The following is a 12,027-nucleotide window of genomic DNA, read 5'->3' as shown; positions in this document are numbered from 1 at the left end:
ATAAAGACCGTGGAAGATTTAGCTGCCGTCTAATTAACTAGTTCGTTACATTTTGTTTGTGCGCCGGGCAGTCGCTTCAAAACAGTATTACTTTTTATATGCAGCAGTACAACGGGCGCCGGGAAGAGTTCGTTTAAGACATGTCAGTAGATACGTACCGAAGGCTTTTATCTCGGGCGCGGAGAGGTCCATGGAATACCTTTTACAGACATAAACAACACAATGTTTTCACCATTCAGCCATATTTCTTCGCGAGAGCTTTTCTCGGAGCTCTTTTAATAGCTGCTACCGTAACTTGGAAACTACAATTGAAAAGCAGTAAGTTTTAATGTTTGTTTTAGTATCGAGTTCTATTACATTCTAGAACTGTAAGTACAGCCTTTTATTTTGCTCGTAACTCAATTGGAGGACTGTACTCCATTGGGCAGGTAGTGCGATAGATTTGTCTCTCGATTGTCTACTAGTCAGGTACTAGGTGACTCCGATTGTGTTGTACACCCTGCAAACTTAATTTAAACTATCGCTCTCTTTTATTGTCAAGTGTACAAGCACGAGAGCTAGATTATATCGAATTAGGTACGTGTCGCACACACAAGAAGACTGATGGTAGTGGTACTTGTGAAACTGTGTCAGAACCTAATCCTAATTTAGGTGCACTACAAGCTGTTCGTGCTAATGTTACTTCAGATTACATTCAGTTACGTTACAGAGCAAAAAGGAACTAATGTTAGAGATTGAATCACAAAAGTTCAACGGATACAAATACATGGCTTAGTTCCCCAATTTACATTTATAACAAGCCATTGTTACTATCGCAGTTATATGGTATAATGTGAGCCATAATCCGGCGTTCGGTTCGACAAGTCTGCAAACAAATTGGTTTGTTTGCGAGCCCCACAACACGGTGTCCATGTGGTGACGTCATAGCACTCCTCCACACTATACACCACATGTGAGCAGGGTTGTCATATTGTCCAATGTACATAACGCCTGTGTTGGCCACTGGAACAATGCCTGAATAGACTATTACATAACATGTTACTGGTTCTTAAATATCCCACAGTACACTAAATGTAAGGCTTCTAGAATTGGCTAAAATAACAAACTACTTGGAAATTGTTGGAATCTGAATACTGGCAGCCCTACGAAGAGGGATAGATGCAAATATTTACTTAAACATCACATCTCTATGCCATTAGCGAGACCAGACATAATTATTAGGCAAATACGAGCTAAAGTTGGTACTGTTGTTACTCTGGATCGCACCTGCGCACGTTACGTAACGTTCGTGTTAAATTTCGTGATAATTAAAAGAAATATCGAATGGAACTCGTGGACAAGTGATACAGCAAATAACATATCACTACTAATCACTGGAAAAATCGAGGAGCAATTTAAACCAACATACTAAACTGTCCAAACTAATCGGATGACCGGATGGAGCTGACAAAGAAGATTAGCGATCGTGTTCAACACGTGCTCACCGAGGGAATAGTAATTACTCCATTAGCAATATTAGAATACCTGTTTAGACAATGTAGGTTTACTTCCCACAATGCAAAAATACTAACAAGGTACAAACTTCAATAACGACGGCCAAAGGGTAAGTAGTACATAAAACAGTAAGTCGTAAAGTCAACAAAGGCGAACAACAAAAAGGTAACATACTTAATTCTTTAACTATAGACAGAGCCTTCAACTTTTTTAATAAGACCGCCGAATGACAACCGAGGGCGAGCCACAAAGTTAGATTATTTACAAATTTCCAAACGGACGAGCAACCTCGTAAATCCTGCGCGTCTAGGAACAGACAAATAATGGGAAACTTCAAAATAATGCGTCGATGTCAACCGTGGAGGGTGCGACGATGGGATGGTTGGAACCACGGCTTTCGTTTCCTCATTCAATTATGGCTCGCAATGGCTGTTATTTTCCTCCAAATTTCGCCAGTTCCCGCGTTGTTTTTACGCCATAACGGTTGATAGAACCGGGAATAATAATCGTTAATTGAGGATAAATTTGTGAGTGAATGTTTGGCCTCCATTATATTCGTGCACCGAATTCCTGCAAATAACTTTGCACGTATCGCCGTGAACAAACACGGCGCCGCTATTGGAAATATAAAGTGTGCACAAAGTAAGCACCAGCATTCGGGGCATGTCGAGTGCTGTACGAGCAAAGGGCACGATCAATACACATTGCTATTTCCCGTGCAGTATTTCAGCTCGCACGCACCGGTGTACTGCACTGTAAGGTAATTTCCTCTTAACATCTGTACGTGTTATTAACACCCTACATACGAACACTAGGAAGCTAAAACTGCCACAGCTTTGTAGGTTAACAGGCCATTACATGTTTCAATTTTGAAATGATTATTGGAGCCTATGAATAGGTACTTTCCAAATAACTATACAGTCTGGTTGTAAATAGATGATGTAACTTAATTATACAATAAAAGCTAACGACATTTACAATGAAAATCCGATAATCAATCTATTGTCTAATCCTATTAGACGGTTCGTGTTACTTTAGAATATAAAGCAATGTTCTAAGAACATGGAGGCCGACGTACAAAGTTAGTGTATAGCTTCAGACCAGAGGAAGTGAATACAGTAATCCTACACGGTGTAGGCAACATCGGCCTTGTCCATGATTTATCAGGCTTCCACGCGTCAGGTAGTGCGATTATCAAACTTAATTGCGAGGAAGACTCCATTGGGCTGACAACGTGATTAATGGCCGGCGTCCACCTGGACGTAATCAACTGGAATAACTGACACTAATCTCACTCGTGTACCGACTAATGTAATGGGGATGTGTGCTCCTCTCCAGTCTCCGCATCACCTCTAATTAATGGCTTTTTCCTTAAGATAACAACTTTTCCGAGAGTTTTACTTATTTGTCACGCTGCGATCGGATTAGGATAAGTTATTAGTGGTGCCTCGTGTACTCACTAAACGTTGCGTGTTCCGTCCAAACATGAAAAGCAATTTCCCAATAGGAAAGCCGTGCACGTAGGCTTATTATCATGTTTTCATGACAGTTAGGAGCAAAACTGTGTCAGTGCCTACAGTCTACAATGTGACAGACATCGAAAGTTTTTCACAGTCTGCTAATTTGAGAGACATAGAAAAAGTGATTGCTAAGCTATTTTGAACTGCTACGAAGTTCTCCAAACCTGATTTTTAAAAATAACAAAAGGTTAAATACTAGTAAAGGCTAAATTTGAAACTTTTAAAATAAAGGGTGGTAAGAGTGCGACATCAGCGATGCATCAGCGAGTTGCATGATTGCGTCACATCAGCGCACTGTAGCCGGGAATGCAATAACCGAGGCTAGGGCTGGCACGCCGACCAGGCGGGATGCCAAACTGTCGCGCTCACTTGCCAACCGCGCTGCCAGGGTTCGATACCCTGTTCACATTGAGGGTTGCTACGTGCCTCGGTTTCGTCTACGCCGCATAAAATGGTAACTACCCTCGACAGATAAGGTACCTCGCGCAGCTTTTCAAAATTCCAGCTAAGGTTTGAAATTCAGAATTTCACGCTCAAAGTATATTTTAGTTGCATCATTATTTATGTTCTGATAACGCGTATAATTCAAGTTGTCTGTGGCACTGCCACGAACCGTTTAACACTGTTAGCGAGTTCCTGGAAATGTTCTAACGTTTCCTAGGTTTATACAGAAAGCTGTATGTACAGATGTAGGAAGATTTAAATTGTCAATAAAGGCAGTTGTAAGGAAGTTGGATAATTGAGATGGATGGCCTGACGAACGGTTTTATTACGGAGAAGTAATATTGCTCAGCATCGCATGAGATATAGGCGCCATTAATTTAATCGTTTCATTACTTACACTCTCTGCGTCCTATATTGTTCACTGAGAATCCTTACCTGGAACAAATAATATTTAACATTAATGGGAATCCATGGAGGCAGAAGTTTATATACAATGATGGAAATATCTGGGCAACTACGACGTAAGTAGTAGTTGCCCAGATATTTCCAATGGTACTAATGGTTTAGACACAGTTTACAAAAAACCACATCATAAGCTTAAAAAAATACAAACTGCTAAAAGACTAGTTTAGTTTAGACGATCTTTCACATTTCGCTGCGTTTTGTTTTCATCTTAAAATATCTTTGTTTCGTTTAGTAGTAACTGAGAGAAAGTTGTTTCATCAATATTCATTACCTGATATACATAGTCATAGTGAAATATCACACAGCAAAACAATTAGTAAATCAGGTCCAAAAACATTTTGTTCTTCCTCGCACATTAACCTATACAATTTAAGTAAATGTGTTTGTAAAATTACAAACAAATTCACCTTGACGTTCAAAATCTTTTTTTACTCGAATGATTTGTTGCATTGATTGGCAAACCGTTCAGGAATATTCGGGATGTACAGTCATATAGATGAAGTACTCGTACTTTCTTTTCAAGACCGTTTCAAAAACCACTTTCTATCGCTGTTCAACTCAGTATATATGATGAATGTTAAATATAAAGTATTGAAGTAAATCAAACACTTGTACGCGATGTTACCCCGGTCCGTGGCACATTCTATTACATTACCCGAGTTGTACTCCAAGTTGGTGTCTCTGGTGGCAAACTTGCCTCCAACTTGGAAACCTAGGTGCCGAGGTGTTAGCTGTTCTATGCTAATGTCGCCCATAACTTTACCCACAAGTTTCCACTTAAAATTCAATATTTAAACTGCTTTAAACACGTAACATATATCGTGAGAATCACAGACTGGCTCTACAATAATAGATTGTACCAAAACAATTACGTTTTTAACAAAGTTTGTGTTTCTTGTATGTTTCCATTTGTATATTTTTTCTAATAAATCTATTAGAGGTTCTATCAGCGAACTAATCGTGCAGACTTCATAACAAAGGTCTGACAAGGTCACGCACACAGACACATTTTCTTACTCATGTTTTTAGACAGCGCCAGCGTTAGACAATTTTCCAACATGGCTTCCAGGTATTGGTTTGTTGCTTTAAACAAGAACCGACGCACAGCGGCCGCCGGGTAAAAATATCTTGGTAAACGTGATGACTTACTCATGAAAGTTATATGGGAGCGGCCGCCTGGGACTGGGAGCACACGTGCATCGATACACTTTCAATCGCAAAACTTGTTCGATCTACTGAAGCTATTATGTTATAAATCACTGCATATATAATCGTGTACAGCTGCTACTTACTCGAGAAACTCTCAGAGCACAGCTGCGTGATCGTGACCAACACCAAAGGCATCTACATAAATCTGCATCAATCGGTGCAGTTATTCCTGGTATGCACTTAAAATTGTTGTAATGTTAAAACCGCCAATGGCAGCGGTTGGAAAGTACCGCGTGTAGTGTACTCCTGCCTTATTCCCGAGGGAGTGGCCGTTACACATTGTGTGCGAACGCGATGCATTTGCAGTGACGTCAGAGCGATCGGTTTGTGGAATGGATGTACCGGCGGAGTGGTGGTGTTAGCTCGATCGGGTCGTTGCCTTACTCAACTGGGGTAAAAAATTGAGTGCAACAGATTAATCTCACTCGCTTACATTAATCTTCGCCTTTGTGTCCAATTTATACGAGAACTTAACGGTTACTTCTGAAGTTATACGTTCACACATGCTTAGATTCCGGTCAGATAAGAAAACACATTGTTTTATTATAAAAACAAAACCTTCATCAAGTCAGCGGCGTGTTTATACATTAATTGGGAGAACAACAAAGATATTAGTGGAGTATCTAATGCTCAGAGTTAGATAGCATAGTTAGCTACATCGTCAGTCGCCGCGACACAATTAAAACATCGTTATGATAATCAATTGTTTACCGCAACTCATTACTACAGTGGACATTGATTTAGTCGAGTCACGCAACATTCGCGTCATTACATCTGTTGCACACAACAACTGGATCCAGATAAAATATTCGTAACAAATCGGCAAGGGAGACATAGTATACAAAACTTCAAAAGTGATGAAGTCGTTTCAGGGATCTCTAGATTTCAGCACGTTGGTTGAAGTTCCTATGTAAACATTGTTAGGCTAGTAATAGTAACAATGTATATCCCTGCCTACACACATTTGTGTTTGATGTGTATATCACAGTGGGGGAGTGTTTACTCCAAACGGTCCGTTGTTGGTCCAGAGTACAGCCGCATATGTACACACTCTATGTATATGTACAATTTACATAGTACACTACAGTACAGTGTACATTTTATTATGCACTCTGTTTCCTAAAGACTAAAGAGAAATTTTCATTGAATACATCAAAGTTTTAAATCACTAATCTGCGTTAAACAAGATTAGCAACTTATTCATAGGCCAAAAATAAGAAAGTACAGTCCATAAACAGATTTGCCATTGAAGACATAAGAAGTCCATTGCAAGGTATAAAATCGTATGAAAACAGATACCTACAGTTCTACGAGATTGTATATAGTATTTAAAACCAAATACATGTTCTGATCGAATCAATTTATTTACTGGACCGCAACGAAGCTAACAAATTGAATTGTATAGTGTGAAATCAAGTTGTATTGATCGCTGCAGAGCTATATTATATGCGTTGGAATATATTTTAAATATGACCTACTTCATAAAGGTCGGTGCGATCAAATAGGTTGTAGGTAGCCTGGGTTTAAACCTAGTGTTACAGGTAAAACCTGTGCTGTGTATTACGTAGATAAATGATACAGTCTAGATAAAAAGAACAATATAACGATGTCATTACTTCATTAGCTTAGATAATAATGTAATTACGTTTATCTTAAGTCTCCAATGATTAGCTTGCGGCTGTTGAGAACGGCGGAAATTAACTCTAGCCGTGTAGTCAAGAGCTTGCTTATCTGATATATTCTGTTTTCATTTATAAATAGGTTGTCGCTATCACACCAGGTTTGTGATTCCCCGAAGATGTACGATAACTATTTCAGCACTCGCATTTTAGAACAATATATGACATTGTAAGCAGTGCACGAAACCGTAGTATTTTAAGAATCGTGCCAAACTCTGTCTGTGAACATTTTACCCGCATTTTGTTCACAACAAGCCATTGTAACATTTCACATAGACGACCCACTAACTGAAGACACCGTTACATCAGTGGGAATTATTACTACGAGTTATTAAAAAGAGATATAAACTAATTACTCAGTACTTAGTGGACTAAATGGATGTAAACACAAACTTGTTTTATATTGCACAGTTTATCTTGTTTAACTGGATTTAGATAACACAACACTAGTCATTGGATAACCTGTTTTTAAATTACATTAATATACTAGCTTGTTGATCTAATCATCTAGTGGTTGCAAATGCGACAGATGGTATAGTACGAGATTGTTTTGCGTTGGTTCATGGGGCAGGCCAATCAGGGGGCTAAACGCGGTAACGTTTCGATCTCGTTAAACGCAAAACAAACTCGTACTAAGCCCTTAGTTGAGTGAAAGGGTGAAATATTCAGTTGCGAAATTTTATTATTGTGTGAGTTGTAAAAATATTCACGGGAATTTGAGTTCGGCTCACCCCTTTTACGTGGAACTCATAATATGATTAGCAAACAAAAAGATACTTCTGACTAAACTTTTCAGGCTATAACAACATGTGTTTTCAATTAATGTACAGTCACATTCTCAGAATGAATTTAAATATTAGGAAGAGTAATGGGGTAGGAACACCAGCTGAGCCCTTCCACACAGAGACGTAACAACAAAGGACGGATAGCTCGGTTCAGGTTACGTCGCGAGATCCAATTGAAGTAAAATCTAATAGCTGAGTCGCTTCACGGATTTTTCTTAAAGAGATGAAGCTATAACTAAAGTATTACATAAAATGTGTATATGTGTGTGATGCAGTGCCGTGTTATCTTAACGAGGTGCACTTACATAACAGTTCACTGCGACCTTTGTGTACACTGACACTTCTAATGCATTACAACTCTTTCAATAGTTTTCAATATCAGGGACTTTTAACAGATTAAAATCTGGCTAATAAAACTATTAAAAAGACGAATAACTTTTTTGAAAATGGTCTTTCCTCCGTACTCAGAGTCATTGAATGGTTACCTAACTCAGTCTTTAGCAATTGTTTTCGGAACAAAACCGTTACTAAGGAATAGTTTAAGTAATCATTAAATGTTTCTGAGTACGGCAGTTTGAGAATGACGTTTTTTGAAGTTAATCGTATTTCCCTGTTTTATTTCCTAGCATTTTTGCCCATAATTTATGAGGCACATCTGCTTTACATGCATTACTAGTATCTCCTGAACTGGAACTAAGGAAGAGGAAAAATGTCCTCCTTTGGGACCGTTGGCGATTGCGAGATTACAGAAAGCAAAAATTTTCATATAAAACAAGTTCTATTGTAGTGTACTTTGTAGGGAAGAAAGGAAAAGTCTGTATTTCCCTGAAGAATGGACGAAAGTGTACAGTAACACTTACCTACTTTTCTACAACTACTAAGCATTTTGCCATATACCCGGGCATATGGCACAAGACATTCTATAAACCTTTTTTTGTTTCGAAAATACATAATTTATCACCCATTCTAATATTGGTCATCATGATCCTGCCACCATTTCGAAAAAGAAAAATCTAAACGAGTTCTAAGAAAATTGTCCAACTTTAAATATGTAAAGGATTCTCAGAATAATCTACATTTCCCCGGTAAATAAATTAAATTATTTCTTTCTTTTTACTCTGAAACCTAATCAAAGGCTGTACTTTGTGCGTTTGAGAGCGATGTTTGCAGCGAGCAACATTTTTACCTCGTACGTAAGTAAATAGACTACATATGTACAGTAATGTAGTGAGGTAGTGGTGTGGCGACACGCGCGCCCCCACGCTAACAACGCAGTAATAGTGCAAACCATAGAGCCGTATATTTGAGTGGTTCATTTTTCTGTCCGCCAGTGCATCCGGGTTTGTTATCTCTAGGGTTGTCACCAAATGAAAATAGGTTTATTTATTGTTGAACGTAGCAATGAAAACAAATTCATGCGTTTTTAAATTTTTATTTATGTTATTGATAGTTAGACCTAAGCTTTGCTACTGGCCATCATCCAACAACCTTTAGAATCATCATCATCATTATCATATCAGTATTAAATCCACTACTGAACATAGACCTCCCCCAATGCCTTCCAAATAGGCTGGTTGGAAGCAACCTGCACCCAGAATACCTTTAGAATGATATAACCTATTTAGATAGTTTCATTTATATGAAAAGGTATAGGTGAACGAAGTTACGTTTCAGTGTCAAACAACGACACGTAGCTTCGTTTCACAGTACATTGAGTTAAAACCGTCTAGTTTATCTTTAAACGACCACTCGTAAAACGCAATGGAATACAAAGTGATTTAGACTCCCTTTCGCTGCTGCTAATTTATCCTATCTGAAATTGCTGAATAAAGCTCAGTAAAATCACTGATTCTGCTTAACATTTAGGATCAGATAACGTAATGGAATTATTCTGCAGAAACGAATTTTCATGGACTAAAAATCTTCTTATAGTAAATAAAAAATGAATGAGACAGGCAAATGTCGACAAAAAACGGTACGATTCAACGATTCAGCGCAAAATGATAGGAGTTTGAAATGTTATTTTGTGTTGGCAGCCCTACGCGCGGCGCTCTAGCGTTCTAGCCTCGAATTATGCAAGTGCAGTGTAGTGCAGTTTAGTTATACAGCGTAGTATAGTAGCATCACCTGGCGTCGCCCGCGATCGATACGTCGCGACGACCGGGAAGTGCTCCCGTCTGGGCTGCACCAAGTTTTACTTTAATTGTCTGCTGATGTATGCTCCACGAGATGTGTTTGTTATGACGGCGGCGGGTGGGACCCGGCTCTAGGCACTTACAACTTTATTATACTGAACAATGAGAGTAACATGTGCATGATAAAAAGTTGTAGGACGAAGCAAGATCTTTACTAATATCATACTAAATGCGGCACCACGAGTACATTTGTAAATAAAGAATACATATTGACTGTAAGCGTGCACAATGACAAGTTAACATTCAAAGAATAGGTTCTAATGTTCGTAGAAAATATTCCACCGCGGTGTAATCTCTGTGTACCCATCAATTGTCAGTGGAAGGGCCATCCATCGGCACACAGCAGAGTCACGAGGTGTGAACAATCTCCATCAATTTGTCCACCGCATGCTAACAAGGCGCCGGTGGCCGCGCCACTACAATCGATTACACCACCAAGGAGCAATACATAAATCGAGAACTTAATCGATTTGTATACAAGCACGAATCGTTTTGTTTTGTCGCGATTTGAGAGTTATTCGATTTGAAGTTGTGCGCGTAAACGTATCACTTCGTATTGAACTTTATTGGATGGCAATATAAACAACAGGTGAACACTATTTGATTTGCAGTATTGTTTAAGAGATTTTCAATTTGGAAAAGCTTTGTGAACTGTGAGTGAAAGCACTCGTCTGAAAACGAATTTTAAGAGCACGGGGCTGTAATAGTTTTTGATGGATTTGACCAGTATGTTTTTTTTTTTTAAATGGTCAGTATAAAAACAATAGATGGAAAATTCTAGATCGTAGTAACTGCAACAATAAACACTGGCTAGATAAAATCTAGTGGAGCGAGTGGGTCTATTAAGTATGATCATCAAATTGAGCACGTTGATCAAATTGCTGAGCGCCGTGATCAGTTTGAACCGGAGCCAATCGTGGTCAAGGTCTCGGGGACTGGCTGGACGGTCCGTTACCGAGCCGGAGCGGTTACTCGTGTTATGTCATCTATACATTACATAAAAGGAAAATTACTGCAGTTTATGGATGCTCAATTGTGACAGGATTTTTTTTAAAGAAAGCAAATTAAGATCTACTACAAAAGGAGTAATGTTAGTAGTCATTGTTAGGACTTATACAACAAAATATAATTGACCAGAAGATGAATAAAGGTTAAAATAAAATAAGAAACAAAATAGAAAACAAATCTGAAGTTAAACCAGTTGTTTCGCACGAACAAGTCAATTATATCAAAGTCAGTCAAAAGTCAAAATTATAGTGATAATCACAGTTCTCAGTAGATCGAGGTGACCGTGTTGCCACAATATTCGGACAATGACATGGCGACACAACTGCGCACACGCACCGTTAAAAAACGAAGCGCGAAAATTATCACCACATTATGTTTGTACAATAACTTAGCTTACTATTGTAGTCACGATTTTTAAGTCGCGTTAATGAGTTTCAGGATTTAAGTATGACCTAACCCAAATTCATTTAAATAGCACTAAAATTTCCCTGAAAATTGCCAATTTCCTTAAACGTCGAAAAATGTGTAACAACAAAATACCTGAGACAACTAAGGCGATATATTTGTTCAATTTAGCAATTTATCTACACAATAACCCTACGTTTGGCACGGCCAACTGCTTTCTAGGACATACAATAAATAATCTGGACACAAACCAATTCCCCGTTTAATAGTTAGAAGGACAAAACACACAACGGCTAGACTTACAAGGCTCTGTGATAAAAATAAATAATAAAAGGAGACACATTAGTGCGCAGTTTTAAGAGCCGAACGTTTACGATCTCAGTAAAAATATGACCTAACTTAATCACTATAATGTGTAAGAGAATGAATGTTACATGGCTGCGTCGCGTCGTGAGCACTTTATAGTCTCAGCTTGAATAAGCAAGGTGGAACAACGGTGCCTGAGCTTCCACAATAGAACATTTAATCTGACATCGCAGCCTCCCTCTGGCGAGCTCCCGAAACGAGGCGTGAAGCAAACCCATGATGAATGATTTAATAAATTCGCACCAGCCGTATAAATCACTCGCGCAGAGTTATAAAGACTTGAAATTATACGGCGGAGGTTAATAGGCGGAACCGCTGCGATTATAAAAGTTTAAACGAATGCTATTATTTCTTGGTTGCGTCATTATTACGAAAGAAGGACGTTAAGCCACAGGGTTAGTTGCATTATTTGTTTTTCTTTTAAATATGAAAATGCAAATTTAGAAGTCGCAGTATC

General features: G+C 38.6%; 1 protein-coding gene across 1 annotated transcript in view; it reads right to left on the bottom strand.

Moving 5' to 3' along the window:
• Window positions 1-12,027, bottom strand: part of LOC118272845 (E3 ubiquitin-protein ligase znrf2) — a 113,207-nt gene that overhangs the window by 41,863 nt on the left and 59,317 nt on the right. The gene's annotated exons all lie outside the window — the stretch shown is intronic.

The sequence above is a fragment of the Spodoptera frugiperda genome, chromosome 4, assembly GCF_023101765.2.
Source record: "Spodoptera frugiperda isolate SF20-4 chromosome 4, AGI-APGP_CSIRO_Sfru_2.0, whole genome shotgun sequence".
Lineage (NCBI taxonomy): Eukaryota > Metazoa > Arthropoda > Insecta > Lepidoptera > Noctuidae > Spodoptera > Spodoptera frugiperda.
The sequence above is the reverse complement of the archived record's forward strand: the minus strand, read 5'-3'. Positions and strand labels throughout refer to the sequence as shown.